This window comes from Gymnodraco acuticeps, unplaced genomic scaffold (genome assembly GCF_902827175.1).
Source record: "Gymnodraco acuticeps unplaced genomic scaffold, fGymAcu1.1, whole genome shotgun sequence".
Classification (NCBI taxonomy): Eukaryota; Metazoa; Chordata; class Actinopteri; order Perciformes; family Bathydraconidae; genus Gymnodraco; species Gymnodraco acuticeps.
In genome coordinates this window covers 510,689-536,570 of record NW_022989748.1, presented here as the reverse complement: position 1 = coordinate 536,570, position 25,882 = coordinate 510,689, and the positions used below count along the sequence as shown (strand labels likewise).

Below are 25,882 nucleotides of genomic sequence, written 5' to 3'. Positions count from 1 at the left end.
ACGTTCCCTTAATTGTGTCTGTGTTTTAATGTGTTATATCTGAGGGAATCTCTCCTTTTAAGTGCTGAAATGTGCTCTTTTGTCGAATAAACCCGCAGCCAAACTCCTCCCTTTCCCTTCTTTCTGTCCCTCCGTCAGCGACGTGCAGCACGAACATGTGAGAGTGTGTGTGGGCGAGGACATCAGCCAAACAGGGTTAAAAGGGTTTTAATGGGCTGTGACATTAACACAAGAGAAGATGATGCATGATATTATGACGCTGGCTGTGTGTTGTGTGTTGTGTGTGTGTGTGTGTGTGTGTGTGTGTGTGTGTGTGTGTGTGTGTGTGTGTGTGTGTGTGTGTGTGTGTGTGTGTGTATGCTTGCAAAGTTCTTTTTTGAAAGGGGTGTGTTTTAGAGGCGAGGGGCGTGAACATTAAACAGCTCTGGAGATAGACATTGATTAGCTGGAATACTTTTCTCAGGAAAAGAGTGCATCGATAATAACTCAAGCAAGAAGCTGTTTGCAGTGATGAGCATGCATATACAGTGTGTGTGTGTGTGTGTGTGTGTGTGTGTGTGTGTGTGTGTGTGTGTGTGTGTGTGTGTGTGTGTGTGTGTGTGTGTGTGTGTGTGTGTGTGTGAGTGTGTGTTTTAGATGGATGATGTCAATTTCTCTTACTTGAACAATCTCTCCCCCATTTGTGTTCGCTCTCTCCTCTCTCCTCTCCCTCTCCTATGTCCACATGTTCCCTTATTTTAAATTCTCCTCGAACTCAAATCTCTGCACATTATGCCCTATCAAACCTCTTTTGTTCTCACTCGCTCCCTTGTTTTTCTGCCTGTTTTATCCAATCCTGTCTCCCTCCCTCCCTCCCTCCATCCATCCATCCATCTCTCCTGCACTGTCTCTAGAGTGACAAATAACAGCAATCTTAATAAAGAGGTTAAGAAAAATCCCCTTGTCACTGAGAGCTTAGAGGAAAGAGAAAGGGACAGAGGCCATTTGCTCTTATATGGGAGGGGGAGAATGGAGGGAGAAAAAGAGAGGAAAGAGGGAGAGAATACAAACACACGCACTATAATTGGAAGCTGCATTCATCCCTCCTGATCTCTCTCTTGTATCCCTGACTGGTGGAGTAAGCACTCGCACAGTCTGTCACTTCAACACAAGTCCTTTGAACACACTCTTGTCTTTACATTTTCACACTCTTCTAGAGTCGCCCACACTCTTCATACTATACTGTAATAAGTTTAGTATTCAATTAGTCACCGTGGTAACAGCACAGGAACAATCATGTCCTCTAAGCCAGCCATTTTCCACACTTTCATGCTGTCAGTTTCTATATATGAACTGTTTCTATTTTCTTCTCTGTCTCTTTCACTCTTTGTGACACATGGATGGATTTGTGAACAGGCAGCAGACGCAATGTCACAGAAAAAGACACAAAACCAATACAAAGAGATGCAAAAGGGCCACGGACACACTCATAATGACTTCAAGTAACACAAAATGACCAAAATGCCAGAGCCAAGGACATTTACATTTCATTCAGATCTAATGGACAATAAAGTATTCCAAATGTGAATCAGAAAATGATGCAAACAGACAACAGAAAAATGCAAATTTGCCGAAAATCATTTCCAGTGAAGTTCCACAGAACCCTAGAAGAGTTTGCACATGTTTGAAAACAAACGAGTTTTTATCAATAAAAAAGAGACAAAACAACTTAATGAAATGAAAGGAAATGAATCCGCAGCTTTTCTGGTAATCGATAGGTTTGTGACACACGTGCACTTCCAGCTGCAGTGTGAAACCATGTACAATATGTTCACACTGATGCTAAACAGTCGGACAGCGCTAATATTGAGTGTAAAAGGAGAAAACTCGTCACACAGTGTTATTGTTAAATAAAAGAAGATACGATTGAACAGAAGAGGAGAACAGATTGAGAGAGGAGAGCAGAGAGTGAAGAAGCCCTGTGCTGAGGCATTAATGTGATGAGAATTGTATTATCATTTTGAGTATGAAATGAGTGGGTGATGCTGTGTCAGTCAGATGGTAGAAACCACAGCAATGGTGGCAGTTTATTCACAGGGATTATTCATTAACTAAATCAATTAGATAAGAGGGTTTTCCTCATAAATTAAACTGGAGATTAAAGTGGAGATTACAATAACAAGCTGCAGCACACATGTTAACATTTCCTGATGTATAGAGAAAATAAACATGTGTGGGGATCTTTTTTGGTATTAAAAGGTCAAATTGACAATTCAAAATTTGAGTTGTGGTGTTAAGATCTAGTTCCTGAAAAAGCATGTATCAGGAAATCTGTTGAAAATGATTTGTTGTCACCATCTTTCATAGAAAATCTCCCAGTTACCAAGATCCAAGAGATGCATGTGCTCGCAATCTGCCCGGACCTGCTAATAAACACAGTGAATGCGTCCAAGCTGTAATTGTGAGTGGGAGGGTGGCTCTGTTCCTGTGTGTGAGAGTGTGAGTGGGTATGTGAGTGGGAGGGCATATGAACTGTGGGAAATCACAATCAGAGGAGAGGGGGCTCACATTTGTGTATGGTTGCATAGACAATTACACTGGTTGTACAGTGTGAAGAAGTTGGAATGCACCTTTCCTGCCATAATGAGGGAGAGAATAGTCTGTGTTCCTGCCAGGATGAATAACCGTGAGTTGGCTAAGGCTGTTACACACACACACAGAGACACACACACACACTGTCATGTTTCCATCACTTTACAGGACATAACATGGACTTTTCCTGGAGAATTACCCCGACATTAAAGGCCATTACAAACCTGAGGCTTGCCAAAAAAAAGAGAGGAAATGTTAAATACTCTACTGTGAACATAGAGCTTTTATTATGAAAAAGTTTGCCGAAAATAAGCCACTATATAAGCCACTGTGTTTAGGTCTAGTAACTCTTGAATTAAATAAATTCGGGGCTTGCGTAATGTAACTTGTTGCTAACGTGCTAGCAAGCCACGGCATGCTAGAAATGTCATAGCTTATTTTTATTCTATCTTACTTTATTTATATTGTAAACATATTGAATATATATAGCATTCTTGGTTGTTGCCATTATTTCCGGTGCGAAAGCTTTTACTCGTTCCCAGAAAAACTGACATTGCCGTGTTACATTCATGTTCTGTGTGAAAGTATTCATGACATAAAACATATTGACATTTGAAATATTATAAAAAGAAGAGGTGGAAAAGCCTTTTTTCGGAAAGGCTATTTGCCTGGTCCATAACCTTCATTTAACCTAACATTTGTAACCCTTAAATGTTGTGATAACCTCATTGGGACTTGGAATTTGTCCACAAAAGAAAGTCTCCAATGTGACTTTATAAAAACAGATTTATGTCCCCACACTACTCACACACACATGCACAGTTTATATCTTCCTCACATGCACACACACAAAGGCTGTAAAATGAAAATCAATGTGAGTAGACCTTCACTGTCACTGCAGTAATGACTGGGACAGCTGAGCAATGAGGTTGGCAAGAGTTATAACAGGTACAATTAGCGCAGTAGCACACACACACAACACACACACACACACACACACACACACACACACACACACACACACACACACACACACACACACACACACACACACACACACACACACACACACACACACACACACACACACACACACACACACACGTTGTAGCACAGGCTTAACCACAGATAAGCGAGGTTGGCAGTTAAATCCAGTTGGAGGACAGACTGCGAGGCCGGGAATAAAGAGACAAAGACAGAGAGGGAGGCATCAAAAGAAAGAGGGCACAAAAAGCCAGAGGGAGAGAGATTTAGATTTGGATGGGGGGGGGACATTTCGAGGCCTGGCACAGAATTAATTCACAGCATCACCAGCAGCAACACCAGACAGGCCTGGCAATCAACAGCTGAAGGGACCTCATTACTTCAAGGTCACACACACCTAACACACACACAGATGAAACTAGACCGAGGACATGGCGATGTTTCACATGAATTCTCCTGATTCCTCCTCCAATGTTGATGTTTTAAATGATTTGAACTCCTCTCTGGTATCACCACATTTGAAGTGGTATTCTCTGCACTCTGTCTTTATTGACTGTTTGGGGAGCTGAGTGGAAGGATTAGTCGGCAACTTGTGCGAGCATTGATTAGAGAAGTGCAGGACTTAAATAAGACTCCTACACCCAAATACTGCTTCACACCCCTGTGGGCTTTGAAGAGGATCCTAAACCACTTTCAATTATGTTTACTCTTAGCCGTTAGCTTGGTTACAAATCTGATTGTGTATGTCTATCCATTTTACGAGTAAAGAAAAATACAAATGTTGAAAATAGACTTGATCTTTTCAACTACTAGTGTTAGTGATTATACTTTATTCTAGATATTTTAACTTGATTCTCAAAATAATAAATACTTCTCCGTATATACATTTTTGGTTGTTTTAAAATGACTAAATGACATATTTTAAGATGGTGCACAGTGAAGTTTAGTAGGGCTTCTATTTGTTTACTTATCGTCTTGCTTAGGCGTCTGAAATGGTTTCATCAACTTCAGAATCCACACTTTGTTGCTCACTTGTACTCATATTACTCAATAAATACATTTTGGATGCTTCTGGGAATCATTTTGTTCTTGTGGAAGTGCAGCTCAATTCCAACTATTGCCACTTTGCCAGAATGACCCTAAGGCACAGCGCGGCTCATGACAAACTATTCCTACCTCGCATTAGACATAACTCTTTAGGTGTAGATTCACACAGTATGAAGGTTATTTGTAGGGCCACTAGGCTGCGGAGATATAACTTCCCGGTCACTTCACTTAAGAGGTATTGCATACTGGAGAGACAGATGTATTTACACCATTTCAACCTCTGGCGAGAAAGTGTATTTGCACTGCAATCCATGTGCTTCCTACACTTATTGTTAGTACCATCCCAAGACACATAAATGGTGTGCAAAAGTAATTTAAGAGAGGACCTTCCTCTGTGTGATGTGCTGAATGTTGAGCAGCAGGAGGCTCGCTGTTCTGACACTGACTACTAAAACTGTCTCTGAAATACATTTCTCAAATCTCATGTTCTCAGTAACCTGTAACCCTCTCCTCGATACTCTTTGTCTGTGAGGTAAAGGTTGGCGGCAGAAAGGCTATTCTCCTGGCATTTGGTCCAAAACCTCTTGAGACTGTAGGTATAACTGTGATTTAGCTCAAATCCACCGCGGTGCACTGAGGTCTGAGTGCTGTCTGATTATTCTGACCTGGTGTTTGAAGGTCTGTCTGCAGAATCGCAAGAGGTTGTTTCTACGAATGCAACAAGCTAATCAGTGTTTGGCTCATTAGAAATAAATTTGCTTAATTAAAGGGAGCCACAATCGATGGAGTAGAAGGGGAGAAGAGAGTGGGGAGAGGAGGGTTTATATTTACGACGTGGTTGATGACAAAAGGAAGGAGAAAGCATCCAATAAAGCAGTGAGCAGGAGAAATGAGGGACCGCTATGAAAAAGAAGCAGGAGCTAAAGAAGATATATTGCCTGACTAATATGGACGGTGTGGTTTTCCATTTTAACCTTGAGGAGGAATACAAATCCTATACACACACAACCACACACACACACACACACACACAATCTTGACTCATAAGCCTCTGGTTAGATCCTGCATGAAATCCGTAAAAGCCTCCAATCACGTATGAAAGGGAGAAATGTAGCACGCACATTATATGCAAATTGTTCTTACTCTAATACCGTCTGATGGAAAACAATACATGGGCGAAGAAAAAGTCAATATGTTTTGAAGCAAATATAATCTGTGAAGTGGACCGGTGTGCAGACAGGGATCAATTTGAGCAGCAGCCATGCAGGGCGGGTGGCCGCAGCCTTCTGTCTCCATTAGTCCACACAGGAGAAGTGGAGGGGACAATTTCACCCAATTTGTCTGTAGACTAATGCATTCATCTCTGAATAGCAGCCGCACTCGGGATGTTTAATTTTGAAATGCTCTCCAGCTAAGCTTACTCATTACACTGTGACAAAACGGAATCGATTCTTATTCCACACCGTATTAAAGCAAATCAGGTAGAAAGTTAAACCACATCCAGGTACTTTTCGAATACTTCCCATTAACATATCAAGCAAAGAAAGAGCCTTGCAATAGTTTGTAACAATGTGTAATATAAAATAGTTTTTAGCCAAGCTAGTATTTTTCGCCAGTTGGTTGGTCAGTCAACAACATTGGTCAAAAACTAAAACATTACAACAATTATTGGATGGATTGCCATAGAATTTGGAATGTATGTTCTCTTAAGAATCAATTGTGTCTGAACTCTGGAAACACAGGAACAAAATAAAGCTTAGATGGTATGCTGTGCACCATTGTTTAAATCAGTTGAGTAAAGTGATTTGCTTTTAATACACCTCTAAGAAGTTGTAGGAAAGTAGAGTATTAAACACAAAATATCATTTAAATGTCATCAATGAACACTGAAAAGACTGGAAAGCTGTTTGTGGGAGAACACACTGCTCACACAATCCACTTCTAACACACTGCCAGGGGAAATGTGTGGCGCAATTTGCACGCATGCAACCAAATCCGGTGAGAAGATGTCATTTTTCCTAAAGGCATTTACATTGCTTCTCACAGAACAGAAACATTAAAGGGGACCTATCATGCAAAATGCACTTTTGTACGTCTTTTATACATGAATATGTGTCCCCGGTGTGTCAGGGAACTCACCAAGTGTCAGAAAACACAACCCTCTCTCTTTTCCTCCATACCCAAAATCTTAGCATCTTTAACGGATCTGATACAGACTGATACAGATTTGAAAATAGTCTGACGTCAGTGACGAGGAGCTCCGCCTATATGGCCAACTCTCCACCAATCAGGGGAATGAGAGGTTGCGTGGCATGGTAACAGCATGGTAACAGCATGGTAACAGCATATTAACAGCATGGTAACAGCATATTAACAGCATGGTAACAGCATGGTAACAGCATGGTAACAGCATGGTAACAGCATGGTAACAGCATGGTAACAGCATGGTAACATGGTGCTTGTAACTCGGCCCCCTCCTTTGCAGGGGGGCGTGGTCAGCTGCAGCTCATGCAAAGACAGGGTGGAGGAGAGCAAAATAGAGCGAAATGGGGCATGGCTAAAATGCATGATCTGTTTGGTATTTTGAAAAAGAAAACGTATAAATATACCTTATATAGGTATGGCCCTACAATCTATTATTCAAATATAGCATGATTGGTCTCCTTTAAATGAAAAAGCTTTTTATTAAATCTCAATTTGACTGTTTGAACACCTTTGTATGTGTTGTTATCATTTGATTTGATTAACATTTCTTCTAACAAGACAACATGTGTTTGTTTTACTTTAAGATAATCCTTGCCATTGGGTGCAGCTACTATCTTTGTACCGCAGATTATAACAAGAACGCCCCTCAACACTTCGCATTGCGGTCTCCAGTGTCAGAAATATTCTTCAGTATATCCTTTGAGAAATAAATGATGTTGTGTGGGGAACATGTTAGGGCACAACGATGCTGCTTTAATTCCTGAAAACAGTTTTCTGCTGGACTAATTGTCTATCATGAGGGGGGAGCGTCCGATCCCACCTCATGCCTGTAATGATAATAGCTTCTCGCTGTTAGCTGTTAATTACTGCTGCTCTGCCCGCGTGTGCCTGTGTGTGTGTGTGTGTGTGTGTGTGTGTGTGTGTGTGTGTGTGTGTGTGTGTGTGTGTGTGTGTGTGTGTGTGTGTGTGTGTTCATTATGCTGAGCACGCTCGATGGGTGTGTGCATCCATGAGTGAAAGCACCACTCTGCTGGAGAGGCAGGAAAGGAGAGCGTCTATAAGTTGGATAGAGACTCAACACACAGGTGAGTCCCTGAGTCACCCTGACCTTCTGATTGGTCCATCAGCACACACACACACACGTAGATAAAATATGCACACTCACATACAGATTGCGTCTGCAGCCCGGTGCGGCGAGGTGATGTCACAGCAGTTGATCTCAGTGGTTTGTGGTTGACTCCACCATCTGGCTTGGCTGCATAACACACACAAACACACACATTGTTATATTAATGTTACAAGACCACAAAATACCTCCTTTAAAACCCATTTTCTGACACTTACAGCACACACTGAGAATATGCACACACCGTCTCTATAGAAACGCAGAAGAAACATTTACAGTAATTACAATATCTTCCACTGACACCACACCAACCGCTAATACACACACATATTCCTAGGCATGAATCATTTATTTATGTTCACATACATTTAAAAATATCCTGCTTGAAATCAATTAAAATGCAGATGTCCTTCTCTCACAGCTCCCAAACAAATCTCCCCTTTGCCGAACCGCAAAATATTCGAGTCTCTGGAGCTCCTCACCGAGCCCCGCATTAAATGAGTGGCTCTGAAATATTAAATCTGGGTGTTTCAGAGAGTGTAAACATCCCAATATGGGGCAGCGGTGACCGTTAAAAGTCCTGCTGTGAACCACGGCACTTCCAAAAATCACTTTTCTATGAATTAACCAGGGACTGTGACAGTACTGTTTCCTGCCAAGTTTTGTGTAGGTGGGACTATTTTCCTCCATCATTGTAGGCTGTAATCCTCATAATGACACGTCATTTCCAATGTAACTACTGTTGCAGGTGTAGGAAAAAAAGGACACATCAATTTCTATCCAAGAGGAACCAAATGTGTCCCTATTCTTCACCTAATAACAGCGCAGCAGTTAGAAAATAATTGGTGCTGTTTCAAGTGTTATGGTCTCGATATCCCGGATTCATGTATTTATTGAGATACATCAAATGTGATAGGCAGGCTATTTAAATAATCTTGCAGAGCCACAACGTTAATTCCATTTTTGCTCAGCACGCCTGCCAGAAATGATGACCAAAGGGACTAAACTATGTTGGAAAAACGTCAAACTCAAACCTATTGTCCGTTTGACACAGTGACAAAAGTAGGCACTCATTGCAATGTCTATACTCAATCCAATTGCTTTCTAAATGTGTGTTAGATTTACATTTTTGTCCCTTCAAATAAATGCATTAAAAACACTGTGAGACAGCTCCACTTTTGGAATATAAACAAGTATTAAATCAGTCAAAACACTTTTTTGCTTGCTCAGCCCCACCAGAAATCTGGCAATCCACCCTCTGTGTGTGTGAGGCTTACAGTATGCATTAACCAACTGCCGGATTCACTGACAACCAACATATCTTGTTTTTTTTTAGCAAAGATGCTGTCATTTCTGACTGAAAAACCTAAGCGAAATGCGCACATGGAGTTTGGTTGTGATTGACGCGAGATTGGTTCCCCCACTTTTGTACTATCAATCAGAATGGGGTAACAAAATGGACATTTACATCTAAGTGTCACAGTTTATTAATTTAACCTTCATGTGGGAAGGTTGATTAAGCACAGTTGCACTTTTTAATCAACTTTACACTCAAAGTTCTGCATTGCCCGCCTCAGTTAGGATTTTAGTGTAATGTTCAAGGGCAGTGTGTGTGCCTTAGTCTCTTTGCACACACTCCAGCTTCTCACAGGATTTAAACTGACAACTTGGGCTGTGACCTCACCTTATTTAACATTAGGCCCTGAAGTTTGTATGTAATTATATTGCCAAGCTTGGGATGAAAGTATTTAATTTAATTTACAAGCTACTTCATATTTACTTCCATTCAATGTCAATATTCCACTTGTGTGAAGGTAATGGCACTCGTACATGTCCATGCACGACTGTGCACGAAAGTGTGTGTGTGTGTGTGTGTGTGTGTGTGTGTGTGTGTGTGTGTGTGTGTGTGTGTGTGTGTTGTGTGTGTGTGTGTGTGTGTGTGTGTGTGTGTGTGTGTGTGTGTGTGTGTGTGTGTGTGTGTGTGTGTGTGTGTGTGTGTGTGTGTGTGTGTGTGTGTGTGTGAGCATAGCGGTCATGACAATATGAAAGAGTGACTGGGGGTCCTTTAAGCTCCCTCCGAGGCATTCAGCCGTGAATGCCTATTAGAGAAGCACTTACCTTGAAACACACACACACATATACATACATACATACATACATACATACATACATACATACAATCTAGATGTACCCTAAAGGTAGTTAAAGTTGTTTTTGCCGTTAATGTAGATCAAGTGTCACGTTAGATAAAACTCTCTGACAACCACATGGAGCTGATGATCAGAGGTTAAAGCATACTGAGGGCAAGAACTGAAGAGATGTGGATCTCATGGATGCACACACCCATCGAGCGTGCTCAGCATAATGAACACACACACACACACACACACACACACACACACACACACACACACACACACAAGACATAAGACATACATGTATCATATCAAGGATAACCAATAGACTGAAACCAATTTTGAGTTGTGTTTTTTTTAACTGCTTGAGACATGCTTCATGTTAGGGCTCCTTTATTAATTGAAATGTTATAAAAATTTGGACTGATGCAATATCCAAATCGCAGTAAGTGCATTATTTATTATATGCTAAATATGTGAACATATCTGAATGGAGCTGCAGATAAGTACAGGTACTCTACAGACTAAAAGTCTAAAGAAAATAGAAAATCTTTTGCGGTACAGTTCACTTAAAACACACACAAAAAAACAGTAAATATCATTTAATATCATTTATAATTAAAATAATATTAAAAGTTTAAAAAGATATATCCAAAAACTAAACGGAATAAAGTAAGGCTATATTTTAGGTCTTTAGTCAGTCTAACTTTTTTTTAGCATGTCATGTTATCCATCTCATGCTAATGCAGAATTATCCAAAAATGTGTTATCCTTCATTAAAGAGTTCCCATGCTCCATTCTTTATCTCCAACCAAATGGTTTCCATCCATTCGTTACACCCAACAAAGTCATTATGATGTTGTAATTAGGTTTAATCTGGTCCCACACTCCATCTCCATAGCAATCAGCCATCGCTTCCACACCTCCAGCAGCTTCCCTGTGCTCCACTGCTTCTCCTCTCTGTTCATCTTTTACCTGTAACTCCACCCCTTTCCATCACTTTATCACTCCCTTCCTTTATTTCTCTCCATCTTTGTGCCTTTGTTTCATCATTATTTTCAGCATTGATCTAGCCATACCTCGACCACCTCCACCTGACCTGCATTTCACCTTGCTCGTTTATATCTTCCATCTTTTACAACTCCAATTTCCCTTCTTGTGGCTCTATTGATTTGTACATTCACCAATACAATTAAACCGCACCATCTGCACACATCAGCATCTCTGGAACAGGGCAACAAATTAAACAGTCGAGACTGGCTAAAGTAATTATGCCAACACTGGAAATAGTTGCCATGCAAAATAATTAAGAACCAAGCAACCAAGTAATTCCTTATTAAATATATCACATCTACAAAATGTAATGGACCAGTTTCATACATGAGATGATTAATGAAAGAGCCTAGCAACCAAGGAAGAACCAACAAATGAAGAAAATTATAAAAGAAATGACCAAAAGATCAAAGAGCCAGAATGCCAAAGAGACAACCAACCAACAAACAAACCAAGGAACGAACTGAGTTACCAGAGAAGAACCAAAGGAGAAAACAAAGCGCCAAATATCCAAACAAAGAACCAAAGAATGGAACAATTCATTCAAAGAAATGATGGCATCCTCCTAGCGGCTAATGAAAAGTCATTTTTTATTATTTATCCCCAATCGCATTATGGCTTCATTTGGCTCACCTCTCACCCAGGGAATGCATTTCAATGACCTCCTCATGTAAGAATGATTGATTCTTCAGTGAACCAATGCAAGGATTCAGATTACAATCAAAGTCATGATCCATATGCACAAAGCGTAAAAAAACTGCAATGTCATTAACCTGTGTGCCTAAATGACCTTTGATCTGAGGACAATGAGTACAGACATCTCTATTTCTGCTACTGTTTTAAAATGAGTCCCTTTCACTCTCCTTAATTCAATTCATGACTTTGGTATAAATTATGCATGACCTATATCAAAGCTGCACAAATTCAACTATGGAATTAAACATTAATGTTTGTATTACTCTTTCCTTCTCCTTTCTTATTCTCTGTCCCTGTCTCAGTTTCCACACAACACACAGATGAACGGTGTGTGTGGATCCATAGTGGAGCAGCGGTGCGCGGCGGAGCGAGGTTATTGCAAAGGTCAAACCGAAATACGGAGCACACTTTTAAATATGCTCACACACCGGCATACACTCACTCACACTCACACTCACACACACACACACACACACACACACACACACACACACACACACACACACACACACACACACACAGCCTGCACACGTGATGCTCTGTTCGACAGTGACACATGGCTTATGCAACAGATGCTCAGAGATGCAAAAAGAAAGGAATACAACACAGAAACACATGGCTGAAATGCAAGATGTAGGAAGAGTGCACACACACACAGACACACACACACACACACACACACACACAGACACACACACACACACACACACACACACAGACACACACACACACACACACACACACACACACAGCTCTTGTCGGTGCTGTATTGAGTCGAGGGTGACTGAGTGACTCACTGTTGTAGCTGACTGCCTATTTGGCTGTCTGCTGCACTGCCAATAGACACACAATCACAAGACAGTTAATACCCTGCGAACGCTCACATACAGGCAGACTGAACGACTGCGCCCCGAATGTTTTCAAATGTGTGCAAGGTGGCAGAGGGGATGAGTCATTCCTGCCTTCAGAAACTCTTCACAACTGGGAGTTTGACTTTGCAACGACCTTTCAGGCTGTCTTTCTCTGTGTGCTCTCTGGAGCAGAACTCAGTGAGTTCAACGTGTACCCTATGAAAAATCAACACCTGGTACATATGGAAAAGGGCAGATATTTCGAGAGTAGATAATGTATAATTGAGCATCCACTTTCTCTTACCATATCATTTCACTTGTACCAAGAGTATTAAATGGAACAATTTGAAATGTTAAGAAATTCACTTATTCCCCCATCTTGCAAATATCTTCAAATGTGTATGTCGAAATTAAGTTATTTTGGGAGAAGATATTGCATCGTAATTGTGCTCAATGACCTCATCATACCATGTTTACATATACCAAGAGAATTTAATGAAATCATAAAAATGTTAAGACATACTTGTATTCCCTTATGGACACACTTGTGTCCTTGCAAACACTTGGATGAGATAAACAATACCGCTCCAATGTCTTAATTTAGCTAGAGCCAGAACAATTAGCCTAGCTTAGCATACTGTAGGTGTTTTTCTCGTCAATATTTTTTTATTACAGTACGTTTTACTATAAGTCCTGTGTCAAATATTCTTGTTTAATTTGTATCACTTTAACTGTTTGTAGTCATGATTTAGTTGACTTAAAGTTTGGGCGTATCGTTTTTACCATAGTCAATTAAACTGACATTTAAAACTTTTTCAGTTATCAGATTATATTGAACATTTAACTCAATCTAGTCTAAAATATCAACTTGTTTCTTTCTCCCAAACCCTGATGCTGTCATTGTCGAAAAAGTAAATGAGTGTCCTTTTAAAATTGTTAAACTTCTGCTTGAATTGTACACGAAAAAATATGTTTAGATGGTATATTCTTACACTATGTATAGAGAATTATATCAAAGTAAAATGTTGCGAGTAATGCAAAGGAAAACTAGTACCTCTCCGCACCTCCTGCCCTGCAGATAACAGGTCGGACCTTGTTTGTAGCCTTTATTTAACCAGGTGAAAGCCCCTTGAGATCAAAAGATCTCTTTTTCAAGGGTGACCTGCAGGACATTAGTTACACATGTAACATAAAAACGACAGAACAACAATAAGGATGACATACAACATAATGTACAGTTTACAAACTCTATTTACAGTGACAGGTACCATGAGTATCAAACAGCATGTCACCCAGCTGAGTTTTAAAATGATGCAGGGGAACCAAAGTGCTCAGTTTTAAACATGTTTGCAGACTGTTCCAAGTTAGTGGAGCTGCACAACTAAAAGCTTTCTTCCCTAAGACAGTCCTAGCACTTGGCACATTTAATAAAACAACATCATGAGATCTCAGGCAATAAGTACTTTCAATTCGTCGAGAGATCAGAGAGCAGATATAAAAAGGTAGTTTACCCAACATGGCTTTATAGATGAACATGTACCAATGACTGAGCCTCTTTACAGTAAGTGATGGCAGACCTGCCTTGGCATACAGGGTACAGTGATGAGTAAGTGCTTTACAATTAGTAACAAATCTCAGTGCGCTGTGATAGGCGGCATCTAACTTTTCCAGGCAATGGGCAGGTGCATTCATATACAACAAATCACCATAGTCAGCACAGGTAAAAAGGTCACAGCCTTTTCCTGGCTTCAAAAGAGAAACAGGACTTGTTTCTGAAAAAGAAAACTAGTCTAACCCTCAGCTTTTTAAGCAGGTTATTGACATGAAGTTTAAAAGTAAGACAATCATCAAGCCAGATACCAAGGTATTTGTAACAGGTAACCACTTCGAGTACTTGTCCTTGCATAGTAACAATATCCAAAACAGGCTCTGGTGTCTTTTTAGCTTTTGTAAATAGCATTACCTTGGTTTTATCAACATTTAAAAGAAGCTTAAGCTCAGAGAGCTGAGTCTGAATAATGTTAAAAACAGCCTGTAATTTAACACCAGCCTCCTTAATGGAGGGACCTGCACAGTACATCACGGTATCATCAGCATAAAAATGTAAAGTAGCTTCATCCACATTTTCACCTAAACTGTTGATATATATGGAGAATAAAAGTGGACCTAAAACAGAACCTTGAGGAACACCATTAGAAATGTTTAACCACTCAGAAGACAGCCCATCAAAGTGAACACATTGGGACCTTTCAGAGAGGTAGTTCACAAACCAACCCACTGCATGGCTGGATATGCCAATACTGAGTAGCCTCTGCTTCAAGATGCGATGATCGACGGTATCAAACGCTTTGGAAAGGTCAACAAATAGAGCTGCACAACTCTGCTTATTGTCTAAAATACTCGTAATGTCATTCACCACTTTCACTGTGGCAGTGATGGTGCTGTGTTTCTTTCTGAATCCTGACTGATGTTTAGACAGGATATCATTTTTACATAAAAACTCCTTTACTTGTTCACTCACAAGTCGTTTGAGCACCTTCGCCAGAACTGATCATTTAGAGATTGGCCTATCAGGGCTCTCGACTAACTTTTTTCCCCATCCTCCCGGAACCGTCCCGAAATACAATCTAAGCCGTCCCGAAATTAATGTGGACCGTCCCGAATTTAAAATGTTAGTTTTTCTACATTATCATTAGTTAAAATCATTCAAAGTGACCTTTAACATAAATAAAACATCATACAAATCATTAGATGATAATTCATTAACCTTTTTATTTGAGTAAATCATTCAATCACATAAACAAAGGCCAAATATATTTAAACAAACACACAAACGAGAAAATTACTCTAATATTGAATCCAATCATGTCCCATCCAATTAACAAGCAAATCCAACTCTGTCCTGAAGACAGAGTTGGACAATGGTTGGACAATGAAAGGGACAACAAGAGGAGAGGATTTATTCACGTCTTTTATGGAGTTTGCTAAAGAAAAAAAACTACCGATGGATAAACTTATTTCTGTCTGTACTTATGGTGCACCCTGTATGTTGGGGAAGAACAAAGGATTTGTAGCGCTTCTCCGTGAACATGAAAAGAGAGCCATCCTAAGTTTTCATTGCATCCTGCACCAGGAGGCGCTTTGCGCTCAGACGTGTGCCCAGGAGCTTGGTGAGGTGATGTCGCTGGTCATTCGAGTGGTCAACTTTATTGTTGCCCGAGCTTTAAATGATCGCCAGATCGTCTGCTTTTACACAGCAACGTGCGTTGGTTGTCAAGGGGGAAGGTGCTCAGCCGTTTTGCAGCTTGCCTGAGTGAAATCCAGACTTTTCTTGAAATGAAAGGCGTCAAGCATCCTGAGCTAGACAACACTGACTGGCTCCTGCAGTTTCACTATCTCGTGGACATAACTGGCCATCTGTGTAGAGGAAACTTCTGTGTAGCTATGTAGTGGGAGTCACCGACTCAGGAAGGAGACACGGGAAGAGCAGTAGCTTTGATGTCAAACACATGATGGTTTATTTGGAGTTAACGGCCGGAGGATTCACATCACAAGTCCAAGAGTCAGAGGTTCTGACTTCACGGTAGAGTTGCCACGTCAATTCTGGAGAGCCTCTCTCTTGCCAGCCCATCTAACTGGTTTCGCAGAGAGTAAACAACATATTTGAGAAGATAGCCTAAACAGTGTGGGAACACTGAGCTACTTGCCTCGGACACCTATGACCTCGAAGATTTTACCTTGGAGTCCACAAATACAGAGAAGGAAGTGTCCCAGTGTACCCACAACACAGACCATCTGTGACCCAGTATTGACCGGTCACAGAATGGGAACAATAACATTATTGGCTAAGCAGCCTGTGTCCTTAAAGAAGGTAAACAGACATCAAGGTTTGTCCTGTATGTCACATCTTGGCGTCTATGACAATTATTTCCATAACAATCTGAACCAGCTCAATGTGAAAATGCAAGGTATTGGAAATACAATCTCATCCCTTCAACAAGCAGTGTTTGCATTTGAAAGCAAGCTGGAAGTCTTTCTCAGGGACATTGAAACAGGTTGTCTTCTGCACTTTGAAAGACTGCAACAATTTAGAGATGCATGCTTAGCAAGTGACTCCACTCAACATCTGGATCTCCTGCAGCTAGCTGGCTTTACATCCAATCTCCTGCAGTCATTCAAAGCACGTTTTGGATAATTTTGTGCGCGCACTGGTCTTTTCAAGTTCATCACTCATCCACATGAGTGTGCAGTGGACAAAATAGACCTGACATGCATCCCCGGGGTCTCTATCGGAGACTTTGAGCTGGAAGTTGCTGACCTGAAGGCATCAGACATGTGGATGAGTAAGTTCAAGTCACTTAATGGAGAGTTGGAAAGTCTTACGCGACAGCGAGCAGAGCTGGCGAGGGAACACAAGTGGACAGAAATGAAAAATCTTCAACCTAAAGACCAGCTGATTCTTAAAACTTGGAACGAGCTTCCTGTGACATACAGTACCACAGAATGCAGCGTGTGAGTATTGCCGTATTGACCATGTTTGGCTCTACATATGCATGTGAGCAGTCATTCTCGCATATGAGGAACATTAAGACCAACCTACGCTCACGTTTAACTGATGGAAGCCTCAACGCCTGCATGAAGCTCAACCTCACCACGTATGAACCAGACTACAAGGCCATCAGCAAAACCATGCAGCACCAGAAGTCACATTAAAAGTAAGACATATGTAATGTATTATACGTTAAAAATACTATATGGCTCTCAATGAAATATATTTAGAAATATTTGGCTTTTATGGCTCTCCCAGTCAAAAAGGTTCCTGACCCCTGGGCTAGCGGGTACTTTTTCCCTCTTTTTCCGGCCCCATAAAATCGTGGTTCTATCAGGCCAGGGCTGAACTAGTCACGTCAACACTCTCGACTGCTGATTGGTCAGAGAGAATCGTCACAAGATCGCGTGCGAGATCATCCCTAGCGTTGCATATACAGTATATCTAGAAGCAAGCTTGCAGCATTTTTATACACAGCATTTTTGTAAACGGAGGAGCTACAAAAATGGCAACGTCAAAGAAAAGCACACCGTGGTCGACCGAGGAGGTGACGACGTTCCTACATCTTGGGGATGATAAAATCCAGCGGGAGCTCGACGGAACAACTCGAAATGTGAAAAAAAAAGAAAAGCCGATCGCCCCGCCTACACTGCGTTGCTACCCCAGGTCCTAAACTGTAATGGAAATGCGCCACGGCCTCGGACGGCCAGCGAGGCAGCCTGAGCGAGGACGCTTCGGGACGCTTAAACGGGGCTACCCCGCTGCAGTTGAAATGTGCCATAAGAGATCATTTAAGGAGGTTGGACGCTGGAGATTTTGCTTTGCGAACCAAATCGGCCGGCACTGTCCCGATCAGCAGAGAAAACTGAACAACAAACAAATAGGCCAGAAAGTTTGACGATACATTTCACAGGAAAATAATCACACATGATCCCAAATATCAGTGCACCCGGATATAGTTATTTTCCATTGGGCAACTCCAAAAGTCTATTGAAGCTTGGTATTCGAAGCAGGTGAACAACATGATTGATATTCCACCACAACACCTCTAGAGATGTTATGGATTTCGTCCAAGTCTCAAATCCTCATCCCTGCTGAGAGCAAGGTCCCCCTCAGCCAACTCAGCACCTTCAGGAGTACTTTGATTTAATATATTTCACTTTAGTGCAGCCAGTTTCCAACCAGCGAACTCAAGACATCCTGATAAGACGGCATCCAAGAATCAACAATGAGTCCCAGCAGCATTGAGGAACGTGTGAACTGAGAATGAAGCCATTAAAATAAATGCACGGAGCAATGACAGAATTAACTAGATGCATTGGTGCAACGTGGCTCCAACTGGGTTCATGTGCTGTTAAATTGGACCAGTGCACAAAACAAACCACAAGCTTTATATAGACTCACTGGATAAAGACAAGACAAAGAGAAGAAGAAACGGGGAGAAGAAACTTCAACTGACCCACAGCACAGAACTGATACTAAAACAAAAGACACCCTCTCCACTGTTGAAGAGGCATGACTCACTGAACTGTATTTTCTTGGCAAAAGTTCAGTTTCTGCAGAATACATACAGTAGAAACTGGTTTACACTGATAGAATACAAAACAACAAGGCATTTAAGGCTATAGTTTGATTGAAATAAATGATTACTGACACTAAAATGACATTACCCTGGATCTAGAATGTGCTTTGAAGCAAATTAGCTCCAACAGACAGGTGGGTGTTTTGTTTAAAATCTACTTAGTGCTGCTTTGAGGTCCGACTAATGGTTCTTTGGATGCAAAGCAAATTCCCTTTCTGTCTGTGGATACAAAAGAATGTTTAAATAATGATGGAGCATTGTGCACATCTCACCTCTCCTCCTGTGTTGTGCTTTGGCTGGTATTAAAGTATGCTTATGTAACCCCCTCAGGGTGACAACTCCACATACATACACAATTAGCCATAGGGACACACACACCGTAAATGAATCATGTATCGTACGCTCCAATAACGCCTCAGCTCCCATCTGCTCTCACTTAAAGACATCTTGAACTGTTATCACCTGCTTTACAGTACAGAAACACACACGCATATACACACACACACTTGAGCAACCTATATAACCATCCACATTACCTTGTAGTGTGTGGACGGCCCCTTGAGCACACACACTCTGCCCTGAGGTGGTGACACACACCTGCCACAGCTTCAACCTGGTTTCACCCACACACTTATTTCTTACACACAAACACACACACGCATATATATACACAATCACTCCAGCAGCATATCCTGCAGCAACAAAATCAGCATAGAGTATGCATCAGCAGGATGTCACATCCAAGAATAAGCAATACAGTACTGATTGTATATGCGTGTATAGTGGAAGAGGATGCGTGTATATGTTTGTTCATGCCTTTTTATTTATAGATGAATGGCTGTTTCCTTGTGTTATCACAAAACAGCTACTACTATAAGATCTTTATTTTATCTTGTTGTCTATAAGAATTTTTATAGGCCAACCTGAACATTTTCATAGCCCTCGATAAGGAGCAAATGGGATTTCTTTCCATAATATTTAGCATTTTTACAGAGAATAAGCTCTGTGGCAGTTATCCCATTATTTTTCTCTGTCTAATATCTTATTAAACAGATGTTCTGACATTTTAAAGACCAAAGGATAAAGTGATTAATCTAGAAAATGATTAATTGTTGAGGGGAATAGTCATTAGTGTGTATTTGTGTGTGAGTGAGACAGAGAGTTAAATGCAGAGAGAGAAGGGAGAGCAGAAATGTCCTATACTGTTGCCATGGTGATTACTGAGATACAAAAGATTTAACGTTATCATTACGGGTATCAGAGGAGGGGGATGTGTGTGTGTGTGTGTGTGTGTGTGTGTGTGTGTGTGTGTGTGTGTGTGTGTGTGTGTGTGTGTGTGTGTGTGTGGTGTGTGTGTGTGTGTGTGTGTGTGTGTGTGTGTGTGTGTGTGTGTGTGTGTGTGTGTGTGTGGTGTGTGTGTGTGTGTGTGTGTGTGTGTGTGTGTGGTGTGTGTGTGTGTTTGAGAGGGAGAGACATGAGAAATGAATAAGTATGAATAAGTTGAATCTAAGCCCCCCCCGGCTGCTTTGGATCGATACTGTTTTCTCCCAAGTAACTGGGACGCTGTTTGGCAGTGAGGGTGAAGAAGGTCAATAAAACTCACAGCATGTATACAGCAGATTTCAGAGTAAATCTGTGAGAAATCAACTCTCTGCCAGCCAGTTGTTTTCTCCTTTAAGATATAAATTAAACTGCCTTCTTCTGACAGGCAGCTGCAGGCAGCACAACTCTGAGAGCAGGGGGGAGTTCAGCGGGGGCAGAGATAGCAGCCAGGGCAGGGGAGTGGGTGTGGGGTCTTGGGAATGGAAGGTTGCCAGTCTAAATCTAAACACAGCCATGGTCAAATGTGACTAGAGTAGCGGTGCCTTCAAGCAAGGAATCTGATGCTCTGGAGGTCTGCAGTAGTACACGCCAGCTAACTGTGAATAATTGCTTACAGAAACAAGAGAAGGATGATGAATGAAACATTGTAGGATGACTTTTATCTCACAGGCATCTCAATTAAAGATTGCGCAAAGAAACCTACTTGACCTTTTTCTTCATTTGTAACATATAGATAAATTATAAGTTAGTTGTGAATTTCCAGGTTAAAAGACATTCCTTTGTGTTGGATTCAAGTGCTTTTCATCTTTTCAGATTTGACAGTAAGCTGCTTATTCGCTGAAAAGTGTGTCCTTGACTGACTAGCACAGTTAAAAGCAGTCGATGTTTGAAGCTGCATTTTGAAAAATCGAAAAAGAAAGCTGGTAAATTGTTCACTTCAAGCGATAAGGGCATGTTGTAGGTCTCGGACAAGTGGATTTTAATTCCACACTAAAATGAACTGTAATAAATGGCTCCTCAAAAGCTACTTATCCTAAACCTTAAAGCTGCACGTCCTAATACTTTTAAATTAGCAATGGGTCAAATCACTAAATGTAATGTGATATGGACTCGCATAGAATTATCCCCCAACTCTGTAATTCCCCTCTGCTCTACGGAGCACTTTAGCCTCTTTCAGATTGTTGTTTGGGTTCACTGTTATCGACTTCATCCAGCTGCAACGATCATCTGTTTTCAGCTTAACAAAACTCTACATGTACAATACGTTTATGCTACCATACATCAAATGGACATAGAAACTGGAACCTTAAGCTGCTAAAGCATTAGATATTTTCCCTAGGAAGTTAGTTGAGTTTTGCAAATACGTTCACCCCAATAGGTACAAAAAAATGCAGCTTCATTGGGCTAAAGCAAAACTTATAGCATTGTTACTTAAAGTATAGGACGATACATTCTCCATTATACAGTAAAACAACTCTAGTGTTACTCTACAAAGCTGTACATGCTTAAAATAAAGAAAAAAGCTAAGATTTAAGAACTGAAAACAGTTAAGTCAAAGTAAAACAGGCTACGTGGTATTGATTATTGGCCCGCCATTCACACGGGTAAAGAGCCTGCATTGCAATTTCTCACAACCCTGAAACATACGTGAGTGTGTGTGCATCCAGTAGTTCAATCAGGGACTTCTTGCTTCCACAAATGAGTCAAATTAAGGCCGAGCGATCGATCTCCAGATGCAGAGGTCGATGTGACCCAACTGAGGCAAGCATGAAAGAGCTTTTCAAAGCGCTCGACCCTCGCCCGACATCCTTCTTAAACCAGCGGATCTGAGAATAACAAGCACTCATTACACAGGCAATCCCACACTCAACTGCACACACACATTTATGCCGTCTAAACATACAGAAAAACCACACACAGGTTTGATCTAATGTTCCTGCTTTCACTATCATCAATATTTAATGAATGTATGTACGGGTGTCATTTGAGTGTGTGGGTGAAATTTCACAGATAACACGGCGCACAGCATTTACTAGTATTCTTTGAAGCCGATAATTGCCAACAGGCTCATTGTGGAGGTGTGGAGATGCATGTGTGTGTACCTGCATAATGTGTGTGTTTATTATCTACTTTGATCCGTGTAAAAGCATGTTTGAAGCGGCGACTGAGATCCAAGCAAGCAACAGATTGTCATGCTGGTAACGGCAGAAGAGAGATATAAACGGGAGGAGGAGGATGTTAGTAGAGAGGGAGAGATGGAGCAGAGGGAAAGAGTAATGGAGATACAATACAGAGGAGGAAATGAGGAAAGTGTCTGCGGGCCTTTAGACTGTAGAGGCCAGAAAAGGTTTGGTGGAGTATCAGCAGACAGATGAATGGCTAAGTCAGCGTGTATGAATGTTTCATTCCACCTCCAAATTAGAGAACAGACTTAATGAACATTTCCCCTGGGCTGGAGGTTAATAACTACTGTCCATAAGCTTTATAGAGACATGGTCAATGATCAGAAGGGGGGGAATAACTCAATGGACCCCGGTCGGTGAAAGAGGATCATCCTAGAGCCGTAAAAGTCAGCCAAAGATAGACTGAGATTAAATGTAGGATACAAACCTACATACTGTATACATGTAGAGAAGAGATTGGAACTATGATTCAAATAGGTTGGTTAATGTTTCAACAACGTCTCTACATCATTGAAAACTTGATTAGCCTTTCTGTTACATTTTCATACTGAATGAACACAATATTCTCTGGCAAATTTGGATAAATTATGATTATTTCTAGTGTGGGATTCCTGCATTTGTGTTTCTTCTTCAGTCATTTTCACTGGTTTAAACTGATTGGGGATTTGATGGAAACAAATGATAGCAATTTCAGGCCTTTTCAATCCCTACTAAATGGATATCATTGTTGTTCTAAATTAACTTTGATTGTTGCTCATCTATCTTTATTCCCCAACCTTAAAATGGTTGTTGTATCAATATGCAAACTTGGTCTCCTTAAAAACTAGCAACAGAGTGTAGGTTCACATATTACAGGTTAATAGATGATTAGATTTTGACATGATATGCGTGTTTCCAAGCCTTCACATCAGATTCAAAAGCAAATGCTGGCATAAAATATCTGTCATGTTTCATAAATATGTCCTTAATAATATGAAAATGCCCACATATTCTCACGTATAATATAACATATTGCTATCAAATCCTTTGTAATCTGGCTGATCTCTGGTGTCGCCACCTGGCCCAGACCTTAATCAGATGTATCTTTTTTAAATCAATCCCACATAAATTGGCATGATTACATAACGCTCGACTCTGATTGGCTGGTGGGTGAATGCAATTTAATGTATACTAGCAGAAGGTGTTTGATCCCCGTTTTATATAAATGCTTAATTAATCATGCAATGTCATGTGATGATGTGCCCCCTCCATGCAGGAACATATTGAATGTCCAGGTGTTTAGAAAACAAACAGTATGGTAGCAGCTGTGTTACTGCACGCTGTGTGAGCGTACGCCTGCCTTTAAATGGCAAAGGCAGTTTGAAGGTCTCAAACTGTGGCATTAGATAATCCCTATAATGTAATGTATGCAATCTCATAATGCATATTATGGTTTTCTATTGCGTAACACAGATTCGGCATAATCTTCTCCCGGCTTTCTGTGGATGGGATGTCATGGATATGTTTGGTTCCCGATGCACTCTGCTCTCCCCGAGCGCAAGTCATATTGCAGATGTTCATATCCAGTATCTGCCAGCCTCTGTTTGTATTTGCGTGTGTGTGTGTGTGTGTGTGTGTGTGTGTGTGTGTGTGTGTGTGTGTGTGTGTGTGTGTGTGTGTGTGTGTGTGTGTGTGTGTGTGTGTGTGTGTGTGTGTGTGTGTGTGTGTGTGTGTGTGTGTGTGTGTGTGTGTGTGTGTGTGTGTGAGATATTGAGAGGTACTGGCAGCACGGTGCTCAGACTTCCGTCCCCTCACTAATGTCACACACAGAGAGGATAGCGGAGAGCCTCGGGGAGCTAGCTAGCTAAAGCGCACACACACACGGTTATCATGCATAAATAAATGAATATGAACATTGAGAATGAACATTTAAACTCGGCACACTGGCAGCAGCGCACCATTCTTCCACGCAGCCTGTTCTATAGTGTTCCTTCACTCATATGGATTTATCTTTGCTACAGTGACTTGGTGACACACACACGCAGTTCATTTAAGTGTTATTTCTCTGCTGCTGGGCCCAGGTGACACATGCACTCATATGGAGTTCACAACTAAAAGTCATTACGTCGTTTGGGCCTTTCCATCACATCGCTCTATACATAGAAGTGCTCTCTGTCTCTATAACACACGCAGTGAGCACCAGCCGTCCTGAGGGATCCTCTGCCTTTGAACTATAAACTCACCCTAGTCTCCTTAGCACCTCCACCCAAGGCTTCTCTCCATTTTCATGTCAAGGCCACTTGCAGTAGCTAAGGAGTTTACTCCGAGTGACTTGCAGTAAGTACAAACCATAAAAAGAAATCCGAATTTGAGCCGACCAGCTATCCCTTTATGAATAAAGCTTCATGAAAAGTGGATTAAGCCAAGTGGACGTTTGATGAATCAGCAATGTCTTGTCCCATTCAACAGCAGCGATAACATCAAGGAAGGGGACTTTCTTTAAAGAATGTGGACAAAATGCAACTCCTTTACGCAGCTCAGCTATAGGCAAGTCAGTTTGATACATTTAATACATTATTTATCGAATTTAAGTTAACTAGGATAAGGGCCAAATTAGTCGGTTGTAATGTGAGGGACATCTTGTAAATTATCCAAAAATATGTTAAAAATCCTTTTTAAATTGCTACGTCAGAAAAACACATTTTGTAAAACCCTACTTCCAATGTCTTCTTAAGAAGTTTGAAAGGATGATTTATGACTTTTAATATGTTGGATTCAGTTCAATTAATCTCTTCAGACAGCTGGAACCTGCATCCTCTATTTCTCCTCTTATTCTTTAATTTCAAAAGTAACTTCCCCTGAGATGATGAAGTAACACTGCTTCTTCAAATGAATGCCAAAAAGAGGTGTGTCAAATTGCGTGTGTGTGTGCATGTGAGCGCTGCCAAGAAGCGGTACAGTTTGATAAAAGAGAAGATGGATTACACAAGCGTGTTTGATTTGTTTGTGGCAGGAAATGAGAGCAACAGAGCTGCAGTAAAACTAATGAAGTTAAATGGAACCGAGTCTTTCATTAGCACAAAGTTTTCCCGTATGATATAAAATACCCAGGCTGGGCCCTTCCTTTATTTCACAAGCGCAGGTAGTGAAATCCCTCCAGGTCCAAAATGTATTATCAAAAAGAAGGGATTATTTTCAGGTCGTAGAAGGGGGATTCAAATGGCTTTTGGATTCTTGCTGACACTTGTGCCCTTTTGAAAACATTTAAGTCTGAGTGCCTTGGAGAGAATGTTAAACTTCCACAAACACAAACTTGAACAAGACGAGTGAAAACGCTGGAGATTTGCATTGTTTGTGAAACAGAAGCAGAGAGACAGCAGTAGCATGCCAACAGAGTGGATTATGGTTATTTGGAAGAGTCGTCCCCTCCTGCGTCATTATAATTGTTATTGTTTTCTCGTTTATCGCTCCATCGCTTCTGATCCTCAATCCTCATCCCTTCTTTAAACCAATCAGAAAAAAAAACAGACACGACAATCCTTCCTCTACAGTGTAGAGGAAGGATTGTCGTGTCTGTTTTTTTTTCTGATTGTCGTGT

At 41.0% G+C, this 25,882-nt stretch overlaps 1 protein-coding gene across 8 annotated transcripts in view; it reads right to left on the bottom strand.

Annotated features, from left to right (window-relative positions):
• Positions 1–25,882, bottom strand: part of slc8a4b (solute carrier family 8 member 4b) — a 119,445-nt gene that overhangs the window by 68,403 nt on the left and 25,160 nt on the right. For 6 of the 8 annotated variants that reach the window (XR_004569743.1, XM_034223504.1, XM_034223350.1 and 3 more), the window contains exon 2: positions 7,973–8,062. The gene's annotated coding sequence lies outside the window, so the exon portion shown is untranslated. The remainder of the gene's footprint in view (positions 1–7,972; positions 8,063–25,882) is intronic. The other 2 variants (XM_034223583.1, XM_034223659.1) reach the window with 1 other exon arrangement.